At 36.0% G+C, this 26746-nt stretch overlaps 1 long non-coding RNA gene across 1 annotated transcript; it reads left to right on the plus strand.

Annotated features, from left to right (window-relative positions):
- The first annotated feature begins 10656 nt into the window (after positions 1–10656).
- Positions 10657–11217, plus strand: LOC125056771. Its single transcript, XR_007118111.1, has 3 exons — positions 10657–10781; positions 10861–11053; positions 11171–11217. It is a non-coding gene; the product is annotated as an uncharacterized LOC125056771 (long non-coding RNA).
- The last annotated feature ends 15529 nt before the right edge of the window (positions 11218–26746 follow it).

Genomic DNA, 26746 nt, shown 5'->3' on the forward strand with positions numbered 1-26746 from the left:
AATACCACACTGTTAACGAATATCTATTCCTGGTTGCTGGAGTATTCTACTACATATCTGCTACTGTCAACCCTATTCTCTACAATATTATGAGTCATAGGTATGTGCTCTATTTTAAATCTTAACAAGCAGAGTGAGGGTTGGCATCGGAACATTTAAATCTGAAAATTGTTAAAGTCATGAACTCTCAAAGGCTGTTGGATAGCAAGTTACTATTTATGTGTTTTTGACAGGTTTTCGAACCCTTTTGTAAGAATAAATAAAAAACATTTATTTATTTGTCACTGCAACGGGCTAAGTCAATTATTTATTGCTTTATGTCCCTTTATCAGTATCTTAATCAGAATATTAAGAAATTTATATTTAATCTAAAGTTTACAAACAATTAATTAATATCAAGTTTGTTCGATTGACTCCAGAGAATGATTAATGTTTTAGCATAACAGGGCTTCAAATTAATTTTCCACAATTTCATAATAATAGTTTAATTAATTGTTTATTGATGATTTTATACCATTATTATTCTTTGGAATAATTGGAAGATTACGTTTTCCAAACTTGATTTACTTATGTAATTTGTTTTCATTATAATAAAATCAAAATTACCTATTTTGTTATGATGTCCGCGATTAAAAAATAAATAAATCAGGCACTAAAACCTTTTTAGGCATCAGATATCTGAATATTATAGTCAAGTAGGTGATCAGCCTCGCCAGCGACTTTTTGGGTCTAACCAGATCCATAGAACTACCTCGCAATCGAGTAGCCCGCGATATCGCAGCACACAACTCTCGAGGGGACTCTTTTGTATTGAAGAAGCGGGTCCGCGAAAAACCCTTTTCAACGCTATTCTAATTTTGTATTTAAATACTCAAACCGTAGCCCACTCGAAATGCACGATGCTGAATAGACCGATCTTGAACTCTGCTGGAGTTCGTATTCAATAGAAACGGCATTGTGACGTTATTAGTAAAGAAATATCTTGTTAGTCAGGTAATATTTTTAATGATAAACTGACCTCTAGGTACCCAACTAGTTCGCGTGCGCTCCCATAGTCACGAGAGGAGATCTCGTACGGAGCGCCCGCGTCGCAATAGTTACTACGGGGCGGAGCCCTGCACACACGACCGCAGGGACCGAGGTACCAACGGTGTCGGGAGGGCTAACGAGCACAAGAAGTATCGATTTGCTGATTGATTAATTTAAAACGTCGAAATCGAGACGATTATATGGTATTTGTTTGTGTCTTATATTTACTACTTGTCTCAGATAAAGTATTTTCGAAGGTTTTATCTGAATTCATTTGGTTGTATTTCAAATAAAGCATAATAACCTCATTTCACAAGATAAAGACCACTGAATGGCACATTTTAGCGGGAATATTCACCTTTGTCTGAAAGATGTTTTAAATTAATTAGATATATTTGATAAGAATTAAACTAGTCATAGTTATATTAATAGTTATTTCAATATGTTAAAGTAAAATATTTATTTTTGCTATATGTTGTAAATTAATAGAAATGTAATGTTTATATTTTAACTAAAATAAAGAATCCATCAAATCTATAAGTATCTTGAAAAGTCACTTATTTAGTTATTTTTTACTTAAAGTATTTATTAGTTAGGAGCCTTTCTTCTTGTATAGTCTTTATTAAAAAAAAATCAGTAAACAAAAAAATGAATTTGAGATTGTATTAAGTATTTGTATGTTTTAATAATGTATTTATAATAAATGTCTTTTGAATATCAGTTTTATAATCTACCACACCTCTCAATAAAAAATAAAACAAAATAATCTGCAATAATTTTTCATTTAACAACATTATATTTAAAAATTATTATTTTGTTCCTACTTTTAAGTAAGTCATACTTTTATCGAAACGGAATGCATCAAATAGAAATACTTAACATAAATGCAAAAAAGAATTAAATAATACTAGTAAACTCATGGGTTGCGCAAGAAGGATATAATAATTGTAGCATAAATGATTTAAGCCCTGCCTCTATGCGGAAGAGTAAATTAATAATATGAGAACAAATGACAAAATATATGGTCGTCCCTAAAAAGTAGGTACGAAAGCGTAGTTTAATTACGCCTGCAAACTAATTGTAAACCTGAGAAAATACAGACATGCAATGAATTTAGCATAGTTATGTCGCGAGATAACTTTTAATGAATCCTCGAAAGCAGTGCGCAGCGACAGAACTTATGCGTGCTCTCGACTTCAGACGATTTGTCAGAGTTACCTGACCTTAAATAATACTTTTGATCCTACTATTTATGGACTAATTGGCTATTGGACCCAGAACCTACAACCACACCCAGCTGACCTTGTCGGGTTCAATCCAGGCAGCAACACACATAACTGTTCTGTTCCAAGAAGGATTGTCCCGTTACAAAATTATAAACTTCAAAGTCAAATCAGTTCAGGATGGGCAGTCCGAAAAAATAGCCTTGCCGCAGATTGCACGTTCTAGTCCATTCTGTTTAGTAAAACCCTGAGTTAGTGGAGATTAAAAATGTGTCCGCTTTTTGCAACGCATATTGTTGCAGATTATAAAGAAACATAGGATCCAGCCGATTCTACGACCGCGAAGTTGTAGTGTAGTAGACGATCGATATACGATGGACATATTTCTAGCAAAGTTAATTAATACAAGTGCCAAATAAAACGCACTTGCACGCCATCCGTCCTCTGCCCTATTTTTGTGGACCTCATAGTCATTTTTATTATTGAAACTGGAAGTCAATCCATATTGAAACAATCCTTTGACACTTGTTCCTACGAATGCTGTTCGATTTCATAGTCGGTTCAGGTTCGTTTTCGTACGTTCATTATTATTTAATTTTGAACAAAATTTAACTTAACTCAATAGCGTAACTATAATAATGATCTAATAATCTAGTCTCAAATTGTCTCCAGGGAAACAATCGCAACCCACAGCCACAATCCTGGCTGCCCTGGAACTTTAAATGGAGTATATGGAAGCATTCACGGCGAAGCGAGGCAGGCACAGTCGAGGAAGAACATAATTCAAATGCTTGGTAATTAATTGTATAACGACAAAAAAATATAATTATTTTCTTATCGTCTAATAACAAAATGTAATTTGCATATTATTAATTAAACATTTAAATGGAAATGTACCAAAACAAATAACCGATTAATCGATTTCATGTTTCTATAATCTAAATACTACTTATTTTTTTGTTATATAGATCATATTCTTCGCAAACTGAAGGTTGCGAATTGTTTAATCAGTAAAATAAATTAAATTACTAACATAATGTTCCACTCTGATTTAAATATAACTACGAAAGCTCATCTTATGTAGGATCTCCATTTTTATCTAAATAATATAAAATAAAGCTATCCTGTTGGTGCGTTTAATATTTATGACATTTGCTTGAAGATGATCTTAGATAAAGGCCGTATTATATATCTTAAAACAAATAAAACCGTAGAGTCTACTACGTGGTATTTTTTACAACTTTTGTCCATCTTCAAGAGTTAAAAGTCAAAAATCATATTTTATTCATAATAGCACAATGTACACGTCTTATGAACGTCAAAAAAGAAGTATACATTAAATGCTTCTAATTTTACATTTATTGCCTATATTTGGGTTTGACCAGACATTCGTAACTGCGTTCCTTTGTTGATTACACAACGATTTCGTCTGTCCGATAAATCCTAATTGTAATTAGATATTTAAATGATTATAGATTATGTAATGGACTAGTCTGAGTATGGCTGAATGACAAAAGCATTTAGGAGTTACGAATCTTATTTCCTTATTCTGTATTATATGGTTTATCGAATTTAGCGGCCGTAGTGATAGCATTTTGCGTGTGTTTGGCCCCATTCCACTTCCAGCGTTTTTTCTTTATCTCTGGCAGCAGCGCGGCGCACTACCACACTGTTAACGAGCATCTATTCCTGGCTGCTGGAGTATTCTACTACATATCTGCTACGGTCAACCCTATTCTCTACAATATTATGAGTCATAGGTATGTACTCTATTTTAAATCTTGCCTAATACAAGCAAGGTGTGGGTTGGTGTCGGAACATTTAATTCTGATAATTATTAAAGTCGTGAACTCTCAAAGGCTGTTGGATAGGAAGTTACTATTTATGTGTTTTGACAGGTTTTCGAACCCGATTCCTTTTGTACAAATAAATAAAAAAAAACAGAAATATATATTTGTCACTGCAACGGGCTGGCCACATCAGTAATTGATTGAACAATTATTTTTGATGCTTAATGTACCTTTATCAGTATCTCAATCATATTTTTTTTATTTATTATAAAGTTAACCAACAATTAATTAATATCAAGTTTGTTCGATGGACTCCAGAGAATTATTAATGTTTTAGCATGACAGCTTCAAATTAATTCCCCACAATTTCATAATAATATTTTAATTACTCGTTTCTGATGACTTAATACCATTATAAGTGTTTGAATGGGAAGAAATAGGTTCTCAATTCCTCTTTAATAACTAACTTTTCAGATATCGGATTGCGTTTAAAGAGACTCTGTTGTCGCCGTTATAGAGACACCTCCAGTGACCGTGAGACATCAAACTTCGGAAAGTGCAATAATTTTCGTTATTTGTATTGACATCTTTCACTAACAAATCTTTTTTATTCCTTCAAACATCACACATGTCAAAATAAGGAAAATCAAGAACTGATAATATGTTAAAAAAAGGATATACCTGTGCGACAATAACATGAGAACTTAATAAGGCGCAACGCTAACCAGATCCATTAAACTTTCTCACAATCGTTGCCCGCGACATCGCTGCACACAACTCATGAAGGGACTCTTTGTATTGAAGAAGTAGCAGGGTCCGCGAAAAACGTCGTCTTTTCAACTTTTTATACTATACTCAAATAATTGTAGACCACTCGAAATGCTAGACACACACACGACCGCTGCAAGGACCGAAGATCCAACGGTGTCCGGAGGGCTTACGAGCACAAGTACCGATTTTCTGATTAATTCATTAAAAAGGTCGATATTTAGACAATAATTATATTGTATTTGTTTCTGTTATTTTTACTACTTGTCTCAGCGATATAGTATTTTCATAGATTTTACTTGAATTAATATGGTATATATTAAGAAACAATATCAACCAAAAAAAGCATAAAAACCTCAATTCACAAGATAAAGACTACTGTAAGATGATTTAAATTAATTAGATGTATTTGATAAGAATTGAACTAGTCATGATTATAGCGTGCGCGAGCGAGATGGGAATAAGACAATCTACAAGTAAAAAGTATCAAAAAGTATAAATCTACAAGTATCTACAAAAAATAGAATATGCGTGAAGTTAGCAGCTATGCCAAGAATTTTGAATGACCATAATGACATTTACCTTTTAAACAAATATAGGAGTTTTAATTATTTTTTCAAAGAAATTTAGCAATGCTTTTTGAATTATAATCAGAAGTGATTTAAATTGAATATTTAAATCAATACTAATTAATATTAGAAAATATTTGTGAAAAAACTGTGCTCATCAACCTTCCTAAGTACTTCAATACAATTGAGGTTAACTATCCGTATGTATTATTATTATCGAGTATTATTGTTGAGTTAAACTGAAACATGAACGGTTATTCATTGCTTTTGTTTATTGCGTTTGTTACAGTAACTTTTTAGAAATATTCTACGACTCTATATATCAATAATTGAAATTCTGATGAAGACATTGGAGTCACTTAAAAATAAATACCTAGTATAATGAAATAAAAATGTTTTAAAGATAAATAGCGTTTAATTTGTTTAAATAACTTAATTGTTAAAACAACCTAAGTTAAGAACTATCAAACTTAAAAGTTTTCATCAATAAAAATGGCTCTCACTGCTGCTCCACGCAGTGTATTTTGAGATGAGGGCACTGTTGGTAGTGAGGGAAGGGTCTCTTCATCATCATCAGAGATAGGTTCCTCTTTTAAATCAATGGCTATATTGTGCAATACTGCCAAAGCTACAACATACATCTTAGGGTTTGGTAGAGATGTTCTAAATATATAATAATATATACTTCTTACTTAATATAATTTATGTTACACTTAATGTAAAAGAATAATAATAAATATTTATTTAATTTTCAAATGTAAACTGAACTTTATTGACTATAATGACTCCTTTTCCAGACTTTGATTATTTTATTGTAATTAATTATTTGCATGCAATCAAAAACTATTTTTTCATAATACCAAAGAAGTATAACTTCTTACGCGCGTACATAAGTACACGCACCCGTTTTTTTTACTTAAAGTATTTATTAGCTAGGAGCATTTATCTTGTATAGTATTTATGAACAAATAAAATTATGTAGAAAATTTTAAAGGCATTCTTTAAAATTCAAATTTGAGATTGTATTAAGTATATGTATTAATAATTTCTATATAATAAATGTCTTTTTACGGCAGTTTTATATTCTTTCACACCTAATTTGCAATAATTATTAACTATTAACATTTCATGTCATATTAAAATAATAATTGCACAAATATATAATAAACTTATAAATTCATGGACACTCATTATTCAAGACTGAGTTTTTTATACCTAATAGGAGGCAAACGGACAGGCGGCTCACCTGATGTTAAGTGATACCGTCGCCCATTTTTAGTTCCAAGCAAGGCCAAAACCTATATTAATCTTTAAGATTACAAATCAACTTACATTATAAAATTATACCTACTATTATCACAATCAGTCTACTGAAAAATAGAAATTAGTATTTAAAATTCACAATAATTCCAAACATACTGTCGTATGGGAATTTTTTATATGTTTTATGTATATTTTTAACATCATTATTATAATTACAAACAACTTTGAATCTCTAATAATACATCTTCTCTACAATATTCTAGAGTACAATTGCGTTGGTGCAGTGCGATACAACTTCTTTCTTATTATTCACTAAATTCCGTAGTTTTCTTAAAAAAAAAGGTGATTTACAAGTATTACCTACCTTATAACCTTGCAGCAAAGTTAACTTGACTAAGATTCAAACTTTACTAAAAATAGTTTATTTTGGTAAATAAAAAGCTATTCTCGCCGTAATTTCTTGTCTAAGTACATCTCTGAGCAGTATTTCATCAGAATCATAATATGTAATAATTTGAATAGTTCGATCAGTGGTTTAGGTTTTAAGAACTTAAACAAATAGAATAGTAGTTTTTTAAATAATTATTCCAGTTTCTTTTTATAATACCAACTGTTTGATCATGGAAAATATAATACAATATGACTGTGTCATATTCTGTGTCTTTGAGACGCCCATCGTCAATGATACTTCTGATGTAATACATAGATAAACAATAAACATGTATAAACATTTCTTTTCATCTTTCTTTTAATCCTCTTTTTTTGAATTAGTAAAGTAACTAAATTTCACCGAATAATGGAAAACGATAACCTTATCAAAATTAATTACTACGAAGCAATTAGCATAAAAAGTACTTATTCTAACCAATTTATTGTTATTTGACATTGAAACTATGACGTCAACGTTTTCTAATTAAGAATTTGCATATTTCATAAAACGTGGATATGCCACGTGTGAGTTTAATTAAAATTAATAACAATATAATAAAGCCAAATTCAGATAATACAGTAATTTAATATATGTATTTAAAAAATTATATGTCAACGCTTTAGTTTTCAAATAAAAGTTGAAAAACTATTTTTGTGTCTGATTTTTCCACTTTTTCACTATCACTTTTTAATTTTTGACAACTATTTTGTACACCATTGCGTAAATCTTTTTCTCGCACATTTAACGACATATTGAATTACATACATACACTTGAATTAAATCTATTTTTAGCAATTTTTGAATTCAGGGCACAATCGATTCGTGTATGTAATGTGTGTAACTCTCAACCGCTGTGTTAAAATTATATGTTAAAATCTTTAGTAATGATTTTAAGTCATTACCAAACTTTTCCTGTACGATAAAATTTTTGGAGACGTTACCTAGCTTGTACATCGCTTTTGTTCCACACACGATACCCGCGGAAATAACAATGTTACCAATTATTCTTGATGTTCTCAATATACCTACTATATAGTAACAAATTTTACTGAATGTAAAAAAAAATAAGCAAATGTTGAAGGATGAAATAATAGAGGAGTCCTCAAGCAAATAAAACAGTCCTGTGTTGCTCATTCCCAAAAAGTCTGAAGGTAAAAAGTAGCGTTCAGTAGTAGGTAGACTATAGAAAACTCATTGAGTTATTGTTATCGTATGTAATAGTTGATGATAAGTTCCCACTATCTAACATCACCGACATCCATACATATTAATATATGAGCAGAACAAATCGAGACGTTGAAGAGTGGTAGCCATGAAACACATACCTTCAGATTCTATATTCATCGTGTAACCACCCGAAACGGTAGTAGTAATAAAATCATCTTATTTAGAACTTCTTTATTTTTTTTTTTTATTACTGTCGTTTATGCAAGTTGTGACAAACCAGGCAGTATCTTGGACGTGCCTATAATTACACAACGCAACAGGCTGAGCTATTGTGATTCACATATTATATTACTAGGCCTTAAATAAATATTATATATACACTATAATATTAAATAATACATTTGTTTAATTTGAGAACAGTGAAATATTTTTTAAGAACTTTATAAGAATTTTTTACAAAACATTTATTATTTCTTGCATTTGCTATAATAATCTCAACTCTAACCCTTATTAAACGAAACGATCACGAAACGGACAAATATCTAAGGCCCAGACTGAGAGTAGTGCCCCTAGCCTTTTTAAAGATACCCTGTACAACTACTACTGCTTAATAAGACGACAGAAATGCAAAACAAGCTAGAACTTGTAAACAATATCGAATTGCGATATGGGAATATTCAAAGCACAAATGAGTTGTCAGTTACACTACTTCGGTGGAATCACTGACCTCATCATTTGGAATTTCGTTTTAGTTTCGCAATCGGTTTGTTTTCCTACTGCTGAGGTGGTGTTCGTGGTGGTTTGGTGATTTACAGTTTGATCAATGAACTTAAATCTGAAACATTTGTTAACTTTTAATATTTATTAAATTAAATTCTAAACATTTTATATGAAACATATTCGTTAGAATCTTGCTATAAGTGTGCATGTGCAATAGTTGCTCATTTAACTCGTTCGGTTGTTTACGAATTGTTACGAATTGACTCGAACATCTCCCCGAATTGGCCATCCGACTCGAGTCGGAGTAGGAAATAGATTATAAAAGAGGTTGTGACACCCTACTGTACTACCCTAATAACTATATCAACTAGCTCTTACACATTATACAGGTAACCTTTAATACATGGTCAATATCTATATCTAATCCATATAACATGGAACCTACAAAATATTTCAGTAAAATAATAATTAACAGTCAATCAGCAAATGATTATACATACCTTAATATTACAATAATAGTTCTATTTTTTTTAATAATATTTGCAAGTTGAGTTCTACTCAAATAGTTTTCGCTTTGGAAATTCCATAGCAATATCTTGAATATTGGTGTGAGTATAATATACCAATACTAAGTCTAACTTTATTCTAACAACAAAAATGTCGGTGCAGTGACACTTCACATACATACAAACTCGTGACCGCATGTGACGTCCCAGTTCATGTCCGGTTATGGTTCTCTTGCAAAAATTCCCTGTACGCCTTATAAGCCTGTACATTTTCCCATTTTGAGAGTCCTACCAACAATCGATCGAAGGTATTTCCTCAAAAGACTTTATTGGTCTCTGAGGCAAATGAGGAGCTACACAGAAAAAGGTTCAAATTATATGAAATGATTGATGAAAAGCAATATAACACTAGTGTGGAATTTAGGGAATATGTCTTATAATTTTTGTACGAAAATGCGGAATGTTTCTTGCCAGTTCTTTTTTGCCCGCTCTACGTAAATTTACAATTAATTTAACTTCTTTTTTGACGTTCATAACTTTACTTGTTTACCTATATGAATAAAGTTATTGAGTTTGAGTTTGAATCGTTACTCAATTTCGAGAAACGAAAAAAAGTTAATTTAGATCTTTTTTATATTATGTCCTGTACTATTATTTTAATTTCTTGTTTGAAAACTATAGTATTAGTGTTAAAATATGGCTTATATAGCAATAAAGCCTTTTATAAATTTGAGGAATACTTAAATGATACTAATCCTTGGGATTGATTTGCTCCAGTTCAAACAATTTGTATGACAATACACAGACAGTTCTTCTTACCCGCTCTACGCCCTTGACTTTCGAACTGGTAGTAAATGTAAATTTACAATTAATTTAACTTCTTTCTGACAATTCATAAGTGTACTTGTTTACCTACATGAATAAAGATATTGTGAGTTTGCGTTTGAAAACACTATCATATTGCTAGGACGCTTCGTACCCAAACATCATTCATTCCGAGCAATTATTCTAACCTTTATTTCAACAAAATCATATTTTACTAATTTTTATATGTATATAAAATTTATATATGATAATAATTAAGTCACCAGTTTGTCAGTCGATAACAAAAAGAAATTAAAAATTAATTGTAGTTTTTTTGGTATTTGCCATTAAAGGACATGAATTTTTAATAATTTATTCATGAAATAGATAACATTTCGTATATAAAAAGAAAGGCATTCTATGAATATGTACATTTACTACAGAACTGTAAATGATGATGGACGTCTCAAAGATATCCTTTATTTTACTGTTAGTCGCATGGAGCGTATAGGGTAAGTGTTTTTATTTTCTTATTAATTATATCTTTCTTTTTGGTTAATTACCTATTAAGTACAGTTCCGTTTACTGTAGGCGATGCTGAAGGACTGGCCTCTAAGACTGGAGGGCAAGAGCCCGACACCCGAGTGGTGGGTGGCAAAGACGCACCCGAAGGCCTTGTGCCACACCAAGTCGCTCTGAAAACAAAAAAAGATGGCTGGACTTTCTGCGGCGGTGCCGTCATCTCCGACAGATGGATACTGACAGCTGCCCATTGTGTCGAAAGGTCTAATAATACATACATATGTGCAGTAAAGCGCTGATCTAAGAGTATAAGAGGCTGCCTTTTTTTGTCTGAGCTTTTGAAATTATATTTAATAAAGTTCAGTTAATTTTTTTTCAGTTTTAAACCATCCGAATTAACCGCTGTAGTTGGTACATTATCGAAAAGTAAAGGTGGTACAACGTATGAAATAAGCAAAATCAATTCTCACAAACAACATAACAAGCCATATAGATTCCGCAACGATATTGCTGTTATAAGTACGAAAAAGACCATCGAATTCAATAAAAAGGTTCAGCCCCTGCCATTACCCACAGAGGATATCAAGTCTGGATTGTCGTGTATACTGAGCGGCTGGGGTAAACTTGTAAGTAAACAATTTTGCGGATATACTTATATAATATTTGTAGCATTGGATATTAGAAAGAAATGTTTCCTCCTAACTCATGTTTTTAAATCAATTGAATTTATAGGTTCAGCTGTTTTTTTCATTTCGGTTAGAAGCGTCGCGTATTATACATAATAGGTATATTGATTATTGTGATCGAAAATGTACAACACACTGACGCAGTTTGAGACGGACGAAGAAGAACATTCTAAAGAAACGGAATGCAGGTGCGACAAAAAACAGGAAGAAAAGGAAACTAAACACCTCCCCTTCCCCCATGAAACAAGTGACTAATAATAAAGTAACCAAATAAAACCTAAAAAAGGTTCCACCCCCGATTGTTGAAAAAATGTGTTGGAATACCAATCTTTTTATGAATTAAATAAAATCTCTTTCGAAGTGAAAATGCTCAGAAATAGATCGGTAAATATTAACACCAATAATAGCGAAGCCACCTACAGAGGTATCACAAAACATCTTAAAGTAGAAGATACTTCGTACGAAAACAAGCAAGGCTGAAAAGATAGTTGAAGACCTTATTCTCCAAGTATTTAAAATTTTAGACGCACCCGTCAAATATAGCTGGGAAAACAAGAAACCGCTTAACATGTTTATCTCTGTTTCCACCATCAGGAAAACATAAAAAATATTTATGAAATTATGTATTTACTTGGCAGCGAAATTGATGTACGGCCACTGAAATCACCGAAACTGAGCCGGGCACACACAGAAATACAGCCTTGCGATTCTGTAACTCAAAAAGTGAGTTACAGAATCGTAGGGCAGCTCTAAGTAGCAAAGCTGTAACAAGCCACTGGTCACACACAAGCAAGTGGTCACACTTCCAGTTTATTACAGAGACTGTGTAGTTGCAAAAGAATTACAGAAAATGAGAAACGTCTTAAAATCAAAATCAAAGACTGAAACGGGCAAATCTGTAAAACCAACAAAATTTATGTTAAAGACCGTTTCCTTTGCTCAGATAACTAAAGGCCCCAAGACTCTATCCTCAACACAACAAAATGAGACAGCTAACACAGGCATAGATGAAAAGATTAACACCATACGTTATCGACATGTTTTGATGAAAGACTTAAAAAACTAGAAAGCGGCACCAAAATAGCAGCTTCTAAACGTCTTATTAAGCAATGATGTCTTTAAAAGTAATGGCATGGAATGCTAATAGGCTTTTAAAACACCAAAGAGAACTTCATATTATTCTGAAATATGAAAACATTGACAACTGTTTGGTATCGGAAACACATTTTACCAGGGAGTCATACATTCAACTTTAAGGATATAAAGCCTACCATGCCCTTCACCCAAGTAATAAATCCAGTGGGGGAAGCACAGATATAATAAAGGACAGTTTGAAACACCATGAGGTAACTATGAAAAAGAACATATTCACGCTGTGGCTATGAGCCTATCAATGAAGCGCAATATCAACTATCTACTGCCCACCAAGACATGCACTTAAGTACTACCAATACAAAACCAAACCAGTACAGAAGTCCAGCTTCAAAATTTATCTTGAGAATATGGTAAACCTAACCTTTAAAGACTAAGGAACAATTAGAATTAGAAAAAGGAAAAAAGCAACTACTTCTCAGAGGAGATAAAAAATCTGAAAAAGTCAAAACTAGCTCAAAGAAAAAGGCATTCCACAAGATCTTCGTAACTTCACTAAAAAACTGAGGAGAGAGATTAAGATACATTAAGATACTTTAATAAAGAGATACCTAAACCAATTAACTTGTGATGGTTCCACCAACTACTCCACCTGGAAAGGGATAAAAAAATATCAAAAAACCTACAACATATATTCCTCCCTTACGAGAGTCTAATGGGTATTGGGCTGCAAGTAACATACAAAAAGTTAGGAGGTTTGCTGACCACCTAGAAGATTCGTATTTCAAATCGTTAAAGAAGATTCACTTTAATTCGAGGAAAACTCTTTCAGAAGAGCTAAGCATCCGTCTAGTCACACCAAAAGAAGTTTTAAGTGAAATTAAATGATTAACTAAAAAAAAGGCGCCAGGTCTTGATTTAATAACTTGATTTAATTACAGCATCACCCCCGTAACGCCGTAGTTAAAATGACAACCTTAATTAATGCCTTATTTCGACTTCAATATGTTGACAGTTGCGAAAGTTATAATGATTCCCAAGCCAGGAAAATCACCACACGAAGTAACGTCTTACAGGCGCATCTCACAGTTACCTGTTAAAGCAAAACTATTTGAGAAACTTTCTCAAACGTCTCAACTCTATTATTGCCAAAAAGCAGCTCATAGCGGACAAACGCATAAAGCACTAGATGAACAAATAGTCTGCTCCACGGTCTTTCTTGACGTAGCTCAGGCATTTGACAAAGTGTGGCACCGAGGACTTGTTTATAGATTAATGAAACTACTGCCTCGTCAATTTTCAAATATTCTTGAGTCACATTTGACACAAAGAATTAGGGTACGACATGAAGATCATTATTCAGAACTGAAAGAAATAAAAGCTGGGGTGCCGTTAGGGAGTGTATGTACCTCTTATAGACATACGATATTCCTGAACGAGCTGATGATAACATTATCGCGACCTTTGCCGATGATACTGCTATCATGTCTACGGCGGCTAATGAAAAGGAAGCGGTCGTAAAACTACAAAAAGCCATAAATACTGTTGGATTGTGGACCAAAAAATGGCGGATAAGACTAAATCAGTCTAAATCAGTTCATATAAATTTTCCAACAAAACATAAAATTACCTGCCAGTATATATTGATAACGTCAAAGTGCCGTTAAAAAATTCAGCTAAGTACCTATGTATGGCGCTGGATACCAAACTCCGATGGAAGGTCCATATTAATAAGAAGCGCGAAGAGTTGGATCTCCGTTAAACTAAATTGTACTGGTCACTCGGAAGGCATTCTACGTTATCAGTGCAAAATAAATTATTGATTTACAAACGAGTCCTGACACCTGTATGAACTTATGGTTGCAAGCTGTGGGGCTGTTCCTGTAATAGCCACATCCAAGTAATCCGACGATTCCAATACAAAGTGCTCAGGGGAATAGTCAATCCCTTTGAAGTTAAAAATCCTTTTTAGTAAATTAGGTTAGACTCAAATTCCTTATTAGTCTTAAGTTAGGCTAGGTCGTAATGTTCCATGATGTCTTAGTAAAGACACATGTAAAATAGTTGAATTCATAGGTCATTTGCATACTTTTAGGGCAGAAGGCGGGAATTACCTGACAAATTGCAATATCTGTATGTAAAAACTTTAACCAGCGACGACTGTACGCTCTTACTTCGACACAACCGCGACAATATAAATTCCAGCCAGATGTGTACCATTAACAAACGTGGAGAAGGAACATGCCAAGTGAGTATATATTTATCATTTTAGAATCATTTTGCCACACACATATTATATACACAGCCTATGGGTGCAGAGATAGCTTACTGTTTTATGCTTCTTAGCAGACAATTTATAATTTTTATGAACTACCAAACAGTAACGACATTTGATTGATTTAAATTATCCACGTGCAATGTACAATGTTGGTCATTGGAAATTTTCAGGGTGATTCAGGCGGCAGCTTAGTGTGCAACGGCACCTCAGCCGGTATCGTGTCCTTCAACAGTCCCTGCGCTTTAAATATCCCTGACACGTACACCAACACGTACAAGTACATCTCCTGGATAGAGGAAAATACTAAATCACCCTGAGTATTGTCATTTATAAATTGTTATAAATTTTGTTGCACAAATTATTATAAGTGTTTTATTTAGTTACAATCCCTTAATTGCGTGTTATCAAAAACATCAAAAACAATTAAGAATGATAAAGGGGCACTCTGTCGAACCCCAAATAAAATAATATCTGTTTAAACTAAATGCCTTCTCGTTTTTATCATGTTTCAGAAACTTAGAAACATCAAATATTGGAGTAACTATAATTAATTGTGTTATATATAATCGGCTGAAATACACGATATGCAGTTTACATTAACACTGTTTAAAAACTGTGGCGACTGCGTGAGAGTGAGAGAGTGATAACTTCAAAACTCAGTTTTGAAGTTATACTTCTTTAGGCGCGTTATGAAAAATTTATGAGTGTGAAATTTTATGATGCGCGCGCACCGTGACACAAAGTTTCCACCACGCCACGGAAGATTCTACGGCATTGGACATAATTTAAAAACAACATTCGAATAATAATATAATTTATGTTACACTTAATGTAAGAGAATGATAATAAATATTTATGTATTTAATTTTTCAAATGTAAACTGAACTTTATTGACTATAATGACTCCTTTTCCAGTCTTTGATTATTTAATTGTAATTAATTATTTGCATGCATGCAATTACTATTTTTAATAATTCATATGCAATAAAGTATAACTTCTTACGCGCGTACATAAGTACACGCAACCTTTTTTTTATGTAATAGGAGGCATACGAGCACGAGGCTCATCTGATGCTAAGTGATACCTCCGCCCATGGACATGACATTGCCAGGAGTCTCGCAAGTGCGTTGTCGGCCTTTTCAGTTAGTTCCAAGTAAGGCCTATATCTTCAAAGAATAACTAAAATCTGTATCTCATATATCCTCAGCTTTAGTCTGAAACGAATTTCTAAAATTGACTGGAATTTACGATTATTTCATCATAATCGTAAATACACCATCGCAGTCGTTATATTATCAGCGTACATTAGGCATACTTCACATCGCGATGCAGATGCACCTTTATCTTCTCTTTATGCGTCTTGAGGTATTTATATTATGTTATTTGTTGAGTACAATACAGTAGGGAAGGGGATGACGGGTCTGGGCGTTACTGCATACGATTTTTTGCATTTTCTAAGAAGATTTACTATGGTAATATATATATTTTTTTTTTACCATAGGAAAGTAGAGATTTCAACGAACTAAAAACACACCATTTGTAGCCAATCGTATTAGTGAAATAAAATAAATAATTTCTTCGTCAGCATACCGATAGGTGTCATCGGAATTAAATCCAGCTGATCTGATATCTAGGGTAATTCAAGCTAGGGATATTTTAAATATGAACTTATGGTGGTAAGGCCCTAGCTTTTTTGCAAGAAGACGAGGCTAAATGGCTTGTTTTAAAATCTTTTTAGTTAAAAATAGTTTACCTGAAATTAAGGTTAATTCGGCTGTAATTAATGATTAATTAATTGATTTTAATAGTTAATCCTCACTAACTCGATTCATATTTAATATAAAAACTAAACCTTATTAACGTCTAGGTGCACTTCAACTAGCAAATTGAGTGACGCCATGAACAAGTTATATGAGTGTGTCCAAAAGAATTAATCATTTCCAATTGAATATTAGTCAAGGGTTGAATAACAAAAGCAAAATCTTATCTTTATCTCCATTTGCTAACATATTTGTGTGAGTGCAAAAGCGATAAGATAAGAGCGATCTGCCCATGAGAGTCAGTCTGAAGTTTAAAGAATTACATATTATACGTATAGTTAAACGATCCTAGTGCTTGGATATAAATTGGGGGGTGATCTACATTAAAACAGCCGTGGATGTTGAGGCTGTTTTAATGTAAAGTGGGAACAAACCGTGATCAATGTAGTATCAAATTATTTCAGTATAAATATGATTTTCTTATGTAGCCCAAGTTCTCATTTCAAGGATCGTCATGCTCACTTAAATTGCATTGCTTGTGGCGGCGTCCATGAGGCGGGTTTTCTCTCTCTCTAAAATATGGCGAGGGGGCCGATGGCTGGCCATGCGGCATACTCGTGAACGGGTGCTACTTGTGGTGACTGGTCGTACTTGAATTCGTGTATGCGGTGATGTTAGTTATTTCGACTAAGTTTTATATATGTGTTGTTCCCACGAGAATGTAAGCGCGGACTCCTATTCCACCATTCCTCCAGCTTCTAGAAGACAAATCTTTGTTTTTACTTACGTGAACTTAAGATTACTGACGATGTGGAACACGGTGTAATGGTTGCAGCTCCTTACAAACATTGTATAAAACAAAAATCTTGGAGATTAAAAAGAGTGGCGGAGAGTTTATTTCCAGGTCTTCTCTTCCGTTCTACGTCCTTTATTTGAGAAGTGGCAGTTAAACTTAAAATTAGAAGCATTTAATATATTTTAACGTTCATAACTGAACATCATGTTACCAATATGAATAAATGATTTTTTGATTTGATTTGGTTTTTTGATGACAATATAATACGAGTTAATTTTTCAGCCAGTTCTTCATTTTGTTCTTTGAAAGATTGTTTCATTTCCTCCATTTTTTCTAAGAGAATTTTTAATTGGGATTCCATTTTGGGTAAGTTTACAGCTGGAAAAAATATTGGAGCCTAAAAGAAGTGATAAATAAAATAAAAATAAAATAAAATAAAATATGTTTATTATGGAACGTAAGATACATGTATCACTTATTCCACGTCATTAAATTTGAAGGCATCCCTACTCATCGGCAAAGAAGACAGAGGGTGTAGGCCGAGAGAAAAAGCCGGCGTAAAAAACTCTCGGTACTCTTTTAAAACAGCAAATCATCAAACAACACTTATTTATAACAAATATCGCAAATTAATTAGAAGTAGCCTGTCTAGCACTAGTCCCAGGCCCTTTTATCAATTAGATAATCGTTGACTTTATAGTAAGCCTTTTTACACAGCTTTTCTTTAATACATTTCTTAAATTTATTGAAAGGCAGTGATAAAAGAGCTTCTGGGATTTTATTAAAGAAGAGTATCCCTTTCCCCAAAAAAGAATTACTAACTTTAGATAGTCTAGTACGGGGAAATTGCAGCCTGCGTTTGTTCCGTGTATTAACATTGTGCGTATGTTCTATTCTAGTAAACTTATCACTATTTTTGTATACATACATAATATTTTCATAAATATATTGCGAGGGAAAGGTAAGTATATTAATTTCCTTGAATTTATCTCTAAGAGATTCCCTACATTTTAAATTATAGATTGCACGAATAGCCCTCTTCTGCAGGATGAAAATAGTTTCGACATCAGCAGCATGACCCCATAATAATAAGCCATAAGTCATTAAGCTATGAAAGTAACTAAAATAAACAAGTCTAGCTGTATCGACATCAGTTAGAGAGCGAATTTTTTTAACCGCGTAGGCTGCAGAACTAAGTCTCTTCGCCAATCCGTTAATATGAGGGGACCACTGAAGTTTTGAATCCATGGTGATTCCGAGAAATACAGTTGTATCATCCAGATTCAATTCCTCACCGTTTATAATTGGTCTAGTATCCATAATCCTTGAATTTTTTGCACAAAATTTAATGCATTTTGTCTTTTTTGCATTAAGTAGAAGGTTATTCATACTAAACCAATGGACAATCGAAGACAGAGCATTGTTCACATCGTCAAAATTTGTTATTTGTCGTTTGATTTTAAAAATCAAGGACGTGTCATCAGCAAACAAAACTATCTGATGTTTTCTCTCTACCATGAAAGGTAGATCATTTATATAAACAAGAAAGAGGAAAGGGCCAAGAATTGAGCCCTGTGGTACCCCCATATCTACTGCCGACCCAGAGGACCTCTTACCATTCACTTCAACCTTCTGAGTTCTTCCGTGTAAATAGGAAGTCAGAAGATTCAGTGCGGTATTCTTGATGCCATAATGGCGGAGATGATGAAAGACAAGACCCTACACAATTCAACGAAAAGCAAATTATTTAACACATGCATCCTGCCAGTGCTGGCTTACGGGAGCGATGGGCTTTAACAAAAAACGTAACAAATAAACTCTCCGTATGTCAACATGCCATGGAAAGGAGCATGACTGGGATCAAAAGAAAAGACAAAGTAAGGGAAGCAACATCAGAGGAAAGACTAAGGTACAGGACATAACTTTGAAAATAAGAAGACAAAAGTGGAAATGGGCGGGCCACATGATCAGGGGAAAGGACAAATGGAGTAAAATAATCACACAATGGTACCCAAGAGATGGAAAGAGAAAGAGAGGTAGACCACAAAAAAGGTGGGACGACGACATTATACAAGTCGCGGGAACAACATGGGGTAGAGTGGCCATAGAAAGGCCAGAATGGAGAAGGTTGGAGGAGGCCTTTGCCATCTGGCAAACGGACAAGCAAAAGTGGAAGAAAAGTACAATATACGAAAAATAAAGAAAAATACTGGCATGTCCGAATAGAGGCTATAATAATAATAATAATAATAATACGAGTTGGCAGCCGTTTAGATGCATCAAATTATTACTCTTATGAAACAAAGCATCCAATTATATTACATAGTACCTACTTGAAGCTGTGAGAGAGGTTGTAGGTATTGTAGGTTGCTTGCTCAACGGATAGTTAATAGATACGTTATTTGCAAGCGTATGCGTGGGCAGACTCTTCAACCTAAAACGGGAAACCCTTTTTTAGCTGTTAGAGTTTACTACGCAGGTCCATTTCTTATCTTAAATCACAAAGGACGAGGAAGGCGCTTAATTAAATGTTATTTGTATATTTGTTTGATTGCGTTTCAAATGTATAAATTTAGAAGCTGTTAGAGACTTAACTAAATAAGAATATATAATGGCACTTCCTCGTTTTATTGCTCGTCGAGGAAGACCAACAGAAAAAATAAAGATTATCTGTTTGACTTTGCAAGTCAAAAAATCTATTAAATTTCGGCGGCGGCGATAAAAAACGGCAAAAAGTTTCTTCGAAAACGTGTTTAATTCGGGTGAAAGTCTGGACTCGGGGTTTTCTGGGTCGCTGAAAGTTCAAATATCATCGCATAAAAATTATGACCGAAACCGAAGTCGCAGCTAGTTGCAGCAAATTTTTGGATATGTTCTGAAGAAATGTCTTAGCAAAAATTTCCTTCCAGTTTAAGAGCCAGATTCGACAAGAGATTTGACATATTGCTTTTTTTAACAGGTCCTCGGAGAATGTGACCAAGGAAAATACCATGGATTTCATTAATAAATTAATATATTTGTTTAATTTAAGTTAATACATTGTTAATAATAATTCCGAGCGAGACATTCGAATTGTGCTTACTTTCTGGGATAGAATCCATTTTGCAGAATCTAAATTCGATAACTTTTCGCGAATCTACACGTGTCTGAACTTTCTGTTATTTTCGACGCGCGACGAGTTGAAAAAGCGGCAGGCCCCACGCTCATGAACGGAATGGGTTCCCAAGCCAGGTACCATTAGAAGTTCCTAGAAAAAATATATTTTTTCCTACTTTTGGCCAGCTTTTTGGGATTTACTGCTCCTCTCTGCTGGAAGTTAGGTCGAGTGCAGTGGCTGATAAATGGTGTAGATGGAGTGGCCAGAGTGGCAGAGATTAAAACCAGCAGCGGTTGCATAGCACGTTTATTGGTCCGGCTGTTGCAAGAGTTTCAACGGCCGGGAGTATGTTGCAAGTTTAATACCAGGCGCAACTTTAAATTATTATTGTAAGGTGGGATGACGTGCGCCATCACTTCTAATTGTACCTGACCAGCAAAAGGTCATGTAAAGAGATAATACAAATTTTACAAGAAGTCTAACGAGTTTCATTTACCGGCCCAGTCATTCCCTTAAGAGTCAACATTAGGTAAAGTTAAGGTTTATTTAAATATACACACTACACTTCTGAACTTCTAAAAAATAAACAGTCGTATTTTATTAATAATCCAAATTTGTTATGATTTGAACACAAGTGAACTTAGCAAGTATATTTACGTGCCGATCGTAGGAAAGGAAAGTATTTTTTTTTTTCGTGGGGAAATGCGTTACGCATACCCTCCCGCGGCACGGTTGACCTTGGTGGGGAAGGGTTATGTGGGACTCGCACAGCAGTGCATACCCACTAAAACCCCACGGCGCCACCAGCAATCGCCCGGGGCAGGACACGGTAACAGCGTAGCCTTGTCCGCATCCAGCCACGCGATCAGCCGTTCGTATCACGGTCCTCTACGGCCACGAATAATGTGGAATGGACCTTGGCACAGCAAGGGCTCACTATACACGACAATCCAGACTGGATATTCTTTTTGGGTAATGGCAGGGGCTGAACGTTTTCATTGAATTCGATGCTCTTTTTCGTACTTATAACAGCAATATCGTTGTTGAATCTATATGGCTTATTATATGCTTTGTGAGAAATGACTTTGTTGATTTCATATATTGTACCACCTCTTATTCTTGATAATGTACCAACTAGAACGATAAAATCTGATGGTTTGAGCCTGAAAAAAAAATCAAGTTATATGTTTTTTTTTTTTTAATGTAATAGGAGGCAAACGGGCAGGAGGCTCACCTGATGTTAAGTGATACCGCCGTCCATAGACACTCACAATGCCAGAAGGCTCGCAAGTGCGTTGCCGGCCTTTCAAGAATTGGTACGCTCTTTTCTTGAAGGACCCTAAGTCGAATTGGTTCGGAAATACTTCTGTGGGCAGCTGGTTCCACATAGTGGTGGTGCGCGGCAAAAACTGCCTTAGAAAACGCTCTGTTGTGGAACGACGGACGTCGAGGTGATACGGATGGTATTTTGTATTTTGCCTTGACGTCCGATGATGAAACTCAGCTGCAGGTATTAGACCGAACAACTCCTCTGAACACTCTCCATGGTAAATGCGGTAGAAGATGCAGAGAGATCCCACATCTCTACGCAGCGCCAAGGGATCAAGCCGCTCGGAAAGTGACTGGTCGTCGACGATTCGAACCGCTCTTCGTTGAATACGGTCAAGTGGAAGGAGCTGGTACTGGGGAGCTCAGACCGCCGCCCAGAGGTGAGAGCAGTACTCCATATGGGGCCGAATTCGCGCTTTATATAGTTGCAAGCGGTGGCCCGGAGTGAAGTACCGTCTCGCCTTGCTGAGCACACCAAGCTATTTGGAGGCTAATTTAGCCTTTCCTTCCAGATGATTGCGAAACTGAACGTTATTCGATATGTCAACGCCAAGTATTCCGATGCTAGCTGAGGCTTTAAGGAGAGTGTCTTCGAAGAGGGGAGTAGCGACAAAGGGAGTTTTTTTAGCGGAAAACGCGCATACTTGTGTCTTCTTGGGGTTAAATTGGACTAGATTTAGTCTACCCCAGTCCGAGACTCCACGTAGAAGAGTTTCGACTTCAGACACAAGTTTGTTCCGGTACTCATCGACAACAGCCCGAGAAATACCTGCCCGGCCAGTGTAAAAAGTATCCCCAGTGCTGTCGTCCACATAGCAATAAATGTTGCTAAGCTGCAACATATCATTGATATGCAGAATAAACAGGGTCGGGGATAGGACACAGCCTTGTGGGACACCAGCATTCACAGGTTTCAGGTCGGAGCATGCTCCGTCGATGACGACTTTGATGCTTCGATCAGCGAGAAAGCTTGAAATCCAGTTGCATACTTTCTCAGGGAACCCATAGGCTGGAAGCTTCGAGAGCAATGCTCTGTGCCACACCCGATCGAAGGCTTTCGCTATGTCCAAACTTACCGCCAGCGCTTCCCCTTTGGACTCAATTGCCTCTGCCCACCTATGTGTAAGGTATACAAGGAGGTCACCAGCCGAGCGACCACGACGAAAGCCGTACTGGGAATCGCTAATCAGCTGGTGGCCCTCTAGATACCTCAAGAGCTGGCTGATAATAATGGTTTCCATTATTTTGGAGAACAAGGAGGTTATAGCTATTGGGCGATAGTTGGACGGATCAGAGCGATCGCCTTTTTTAGGGATCGGATGTATCGAAGCGATCTTCCAGCACTTCGGAACAGTGCCGAGCGTGTAAAGGTACCGGAAAAGGCGCGTTAGGACCGGAGCCAACTCAGGAGCACAAGTACGCAGCACAATTGGAGGGATGCCATCGGGCCCGCTCGACTTATGGATGTCCAAGGAAGACAAAGCTTTACGGATAGGACGTTGCCGGAATATAACTTCGGGCATCGTAGTATCACACCGCAATAGTGTCGGTGGTTCCTTCCCTTGATCATCCAAAGTTGAGTACGACGCAAACAGACAGCCTAGAAGATCGGCCTTCTCTTTCGCGGTATGGGCCAGTGAGTCATCCTCCCTATGCAATGGTGGAATTGAGGGCTGACAGAAATTTCCTTGGACAGCTTTGGCAAGAGACCAGAAGGCTCGAGTTCCCGAAGGGAGGTGGGCCAATTTCTCACCAATTCTGGCAATGTGCTCTGACTTTGCTTTAGCGATTTCCCGCTTGAAGGACCTGGAGGCTGAATTGTATGCTTTTTTACGTTCGCCGATAGTCACATCACAGGATGTCACCGCTTCTGCCCAGGCTTTGAAGCATTCACGCTTACGGCGTAAAGCCGCTTTGCAAGAACGCCTAAACCAAGGCTGGGACTTGCCACCGACCGGCACCGCAGAGAATGGAATAAAAAGATCCATACCCTGCAGGACCACCTCGGCGACAGAGTCAGCGACGGCATCTGGAGTACTCGACGAAAAGCAAATGGGCCCCCAAGGGTAGGACGCAAAAAAAGACCGCATCCCATCCCGATCTGCTGGGCGCGTGAACGGCACAATGCTCCGGACCACACAATGATCTGATGAACCCAATGGCGGTTCAACAGAGACTTGGTAGTTCTCCGGATGTGAAGTCAGCAGAAGGTCCAACAAAGAGGGTTTATGACCATCCACATCTGGTATTCGCGTAATCGCAGGGACCATTTGCGTCAAGTCGTAAGCCAAAGCAAAGTCGTAAAGGATCTTCTCGCATGATCGGTGGTTTCTGAGCCGAGCCAATCGGCTTTTTTGATTTGAGAAGTGTGGGTACCGTACACATCGGCTCCCGTGTAAAAATACAATTAAAAATAGAAATTCCCCTTATATTGCTATAATGTTGTTTTAAATTAATTAAGCAAGGCAAATTAGTGCAGTGTGTGACTTTTCCAAGTTGTTGTGTTAATGGGATAATCAAATTTTCAACATAATAACAAGCGTTCTGGTGCAGTGGCCGTTTTAAAACATCAACAATACGCTAAATGGATAAATACGCAAGTGAATCATAACATTAACATTACTTTGCATCTGATAGTTTTTTTGATTAATTATAATAATCATATGCATAGATTCAGTGAAATAGTGTCGAGTTTTTGTTCAACCTGGTGACGCGTTGTGCGTTTGTACTCCGCTATTGGACTGGAATATATACTATTATTTCGGCTTAATACTCGACTGCTCGCTCGGCTCAGTGTTACAGAGCGCTGCATAAATATCGTTGTATAGTTTCTGACGTGGTTCCAATCCAGGCATCCCACTTGTTTTTTTTTTTTTTTTTATTTTATTAAAAGTTGCTATGGCGCCTTCAAATTGTTGTGCTAGCTGTCATATTGAGCTACCAAAAAAGGATTTTTTATGCTGTCATATCTGCAAGTTAAAATGTCTCCCGCAAGCGCTTTGTTGAGATGGTCGCAAGACAAAAGGCGTCATTTAGATGTCCCGAATGCTCTAGGAAACCGGCTAATGTTAGCAATGCAAGGACGTCATTGCTGACTTGTGAAAATTCTGATGGAAGCCCACATAGTAGGAGCTCACAAGAAGCAAGTCCGGAGAGTGAACCTCCGTGCTCTAAAGTAACGCAGCGAATAAAACATGGACCCCCTTCACAACTTCCAGAACTAGAACCATATGTCACTGAAGATAAATTGCGAGATATCTTACAACAGGAGTTATCTTCAGTCCTCACTGTGACAATAAAGCGATTAGTGACATCGGAACTTAATAATCTCACTGAAAGGGTTGCTGGGTTCCAGGACACAATCTGCTTCCTGAGTCAACAATTTGAGGATATAAAGTCTTCTCTTGAGGAGAAGGACATCGCAATAGTGAATCTAAAAAAAGATAATGAGAGGTTAAAGTCTAATGTGGCTGACCTAACGAACCGGCTAACTTCTGTTGAACTACATGCCCGGGAGAATAATATATTGATTAATGGGATCCCTGAGAATAGGTCAGAAAATTTATTTGAAACTGTCCTTCGTATAGCCAAGACTGTGGACTGTCCCCTCACTCAAGTTGATATTCAGCACGTAACAAGGGTTGCTAAAATAACTAATAGCAGTGATAGGCCTCGGTCCGTGGTAGCCAAGTTATGTAGCCCGCGTACACGTGACTTTGTTCTGGCTGCTGTGAGCAAATTTAATAGGAAGAATCCACAAGATAAATTGAACTCTCATCATCTTGGTATCGGAGGAACTAAGAAACCTATTTATGTATCTGAACATCTAACATCAGTTAACAATGCTCTTTACGCGGCCACACGCTTGAAAGCAAAAGAGAAGTAGTATAAATTTGTATGGGTTCGCAACGGACGCGTTTTTACAAGAAAGAACGAAAACTGCCAAGCCTTGCTTATTAAGAATAACGAAACCTTAAATCTTTTAACATAGTTGTACCACAAAGAACGGTTCGGTGGCCGTCGATACACAATTCATATTAAAATAATAATTCCTGAGTACATACCTCGTCAATGTCTCCTCACAGGAAAATAGGCACACAATAATATCAGCCGTAAGGATTTGGATTAGTTTTAGTATGGGCACAAAAAGAGGTTAGACTGATGATAATTATTGATACCTTGATTGAGTTCTCAAACACGCACTAAACACTCACTATACAATTTTAAATAGTGGACGTGTCTATAATCATCTATATTTAACAAAAGTATATATCCAAATAAAAAATGCTAGACGCACGAGAATACGTAACCCGACAAGCTCAACAAAAGACTAACAAAAAATGATGTGTCGATCGGCCGTGTAAAAATATTTAAGTTCACCCTCATCAAATTAAATAAAATTAAAATTATGTATTTCGAACAGTCCCCCGTCCCAGTCAGGCGCAACATGACTGAGTCCAAAACCGGAGGCTGGGAGCAAAGTTTATGCCACTGGGAGACGTGACAAGCCCGCCACGGCTCTTTTTAAAACCGATTCCCCAACGCGGACCTCGGCGACTCGCGGGGTACCATCCGCTCCCGGGAATAGTTTAATAATGCGACCACGTCTCCAAGACAATGGTGGCATATTTGGTTCTTTGATAAGGACCAAGTCCCCAACCCTAGGTGGATCCGTTTTGTCTATCCAACGAACCCGCTGCTGCAATAAATGGAGATATTCTAAATTAAAACGTTTCCAAAAACTTTGAGATAGTTGTTGTAGCAGTTCGAAACGTGAGAGCCGATTTATCGGTGTGTCCAAACATGGATATTCAGGTAACGCATTGAGAGGACCCCCAATCAAAAAATGTCCAGGAGTTAGAACTTCTAGGTCATTAGGGTCCAACGATATAGGGCAAAGTGGGCGGGAGTTCATT

This window comes from Pieris napi, chromosome 15 (genome assembly GCF_905475465.1).
Source record: "Pieris napi chromosome 15, ilPieNapi1.2, whole genome shotgun sequence".
Taxonomy (NCBI): domain Eukaryota; kingdom Metazoa; phylum Arthropoda; class Insecta; order Lepidoptera; family Pieridae; genus Pieris; species Pieris napi.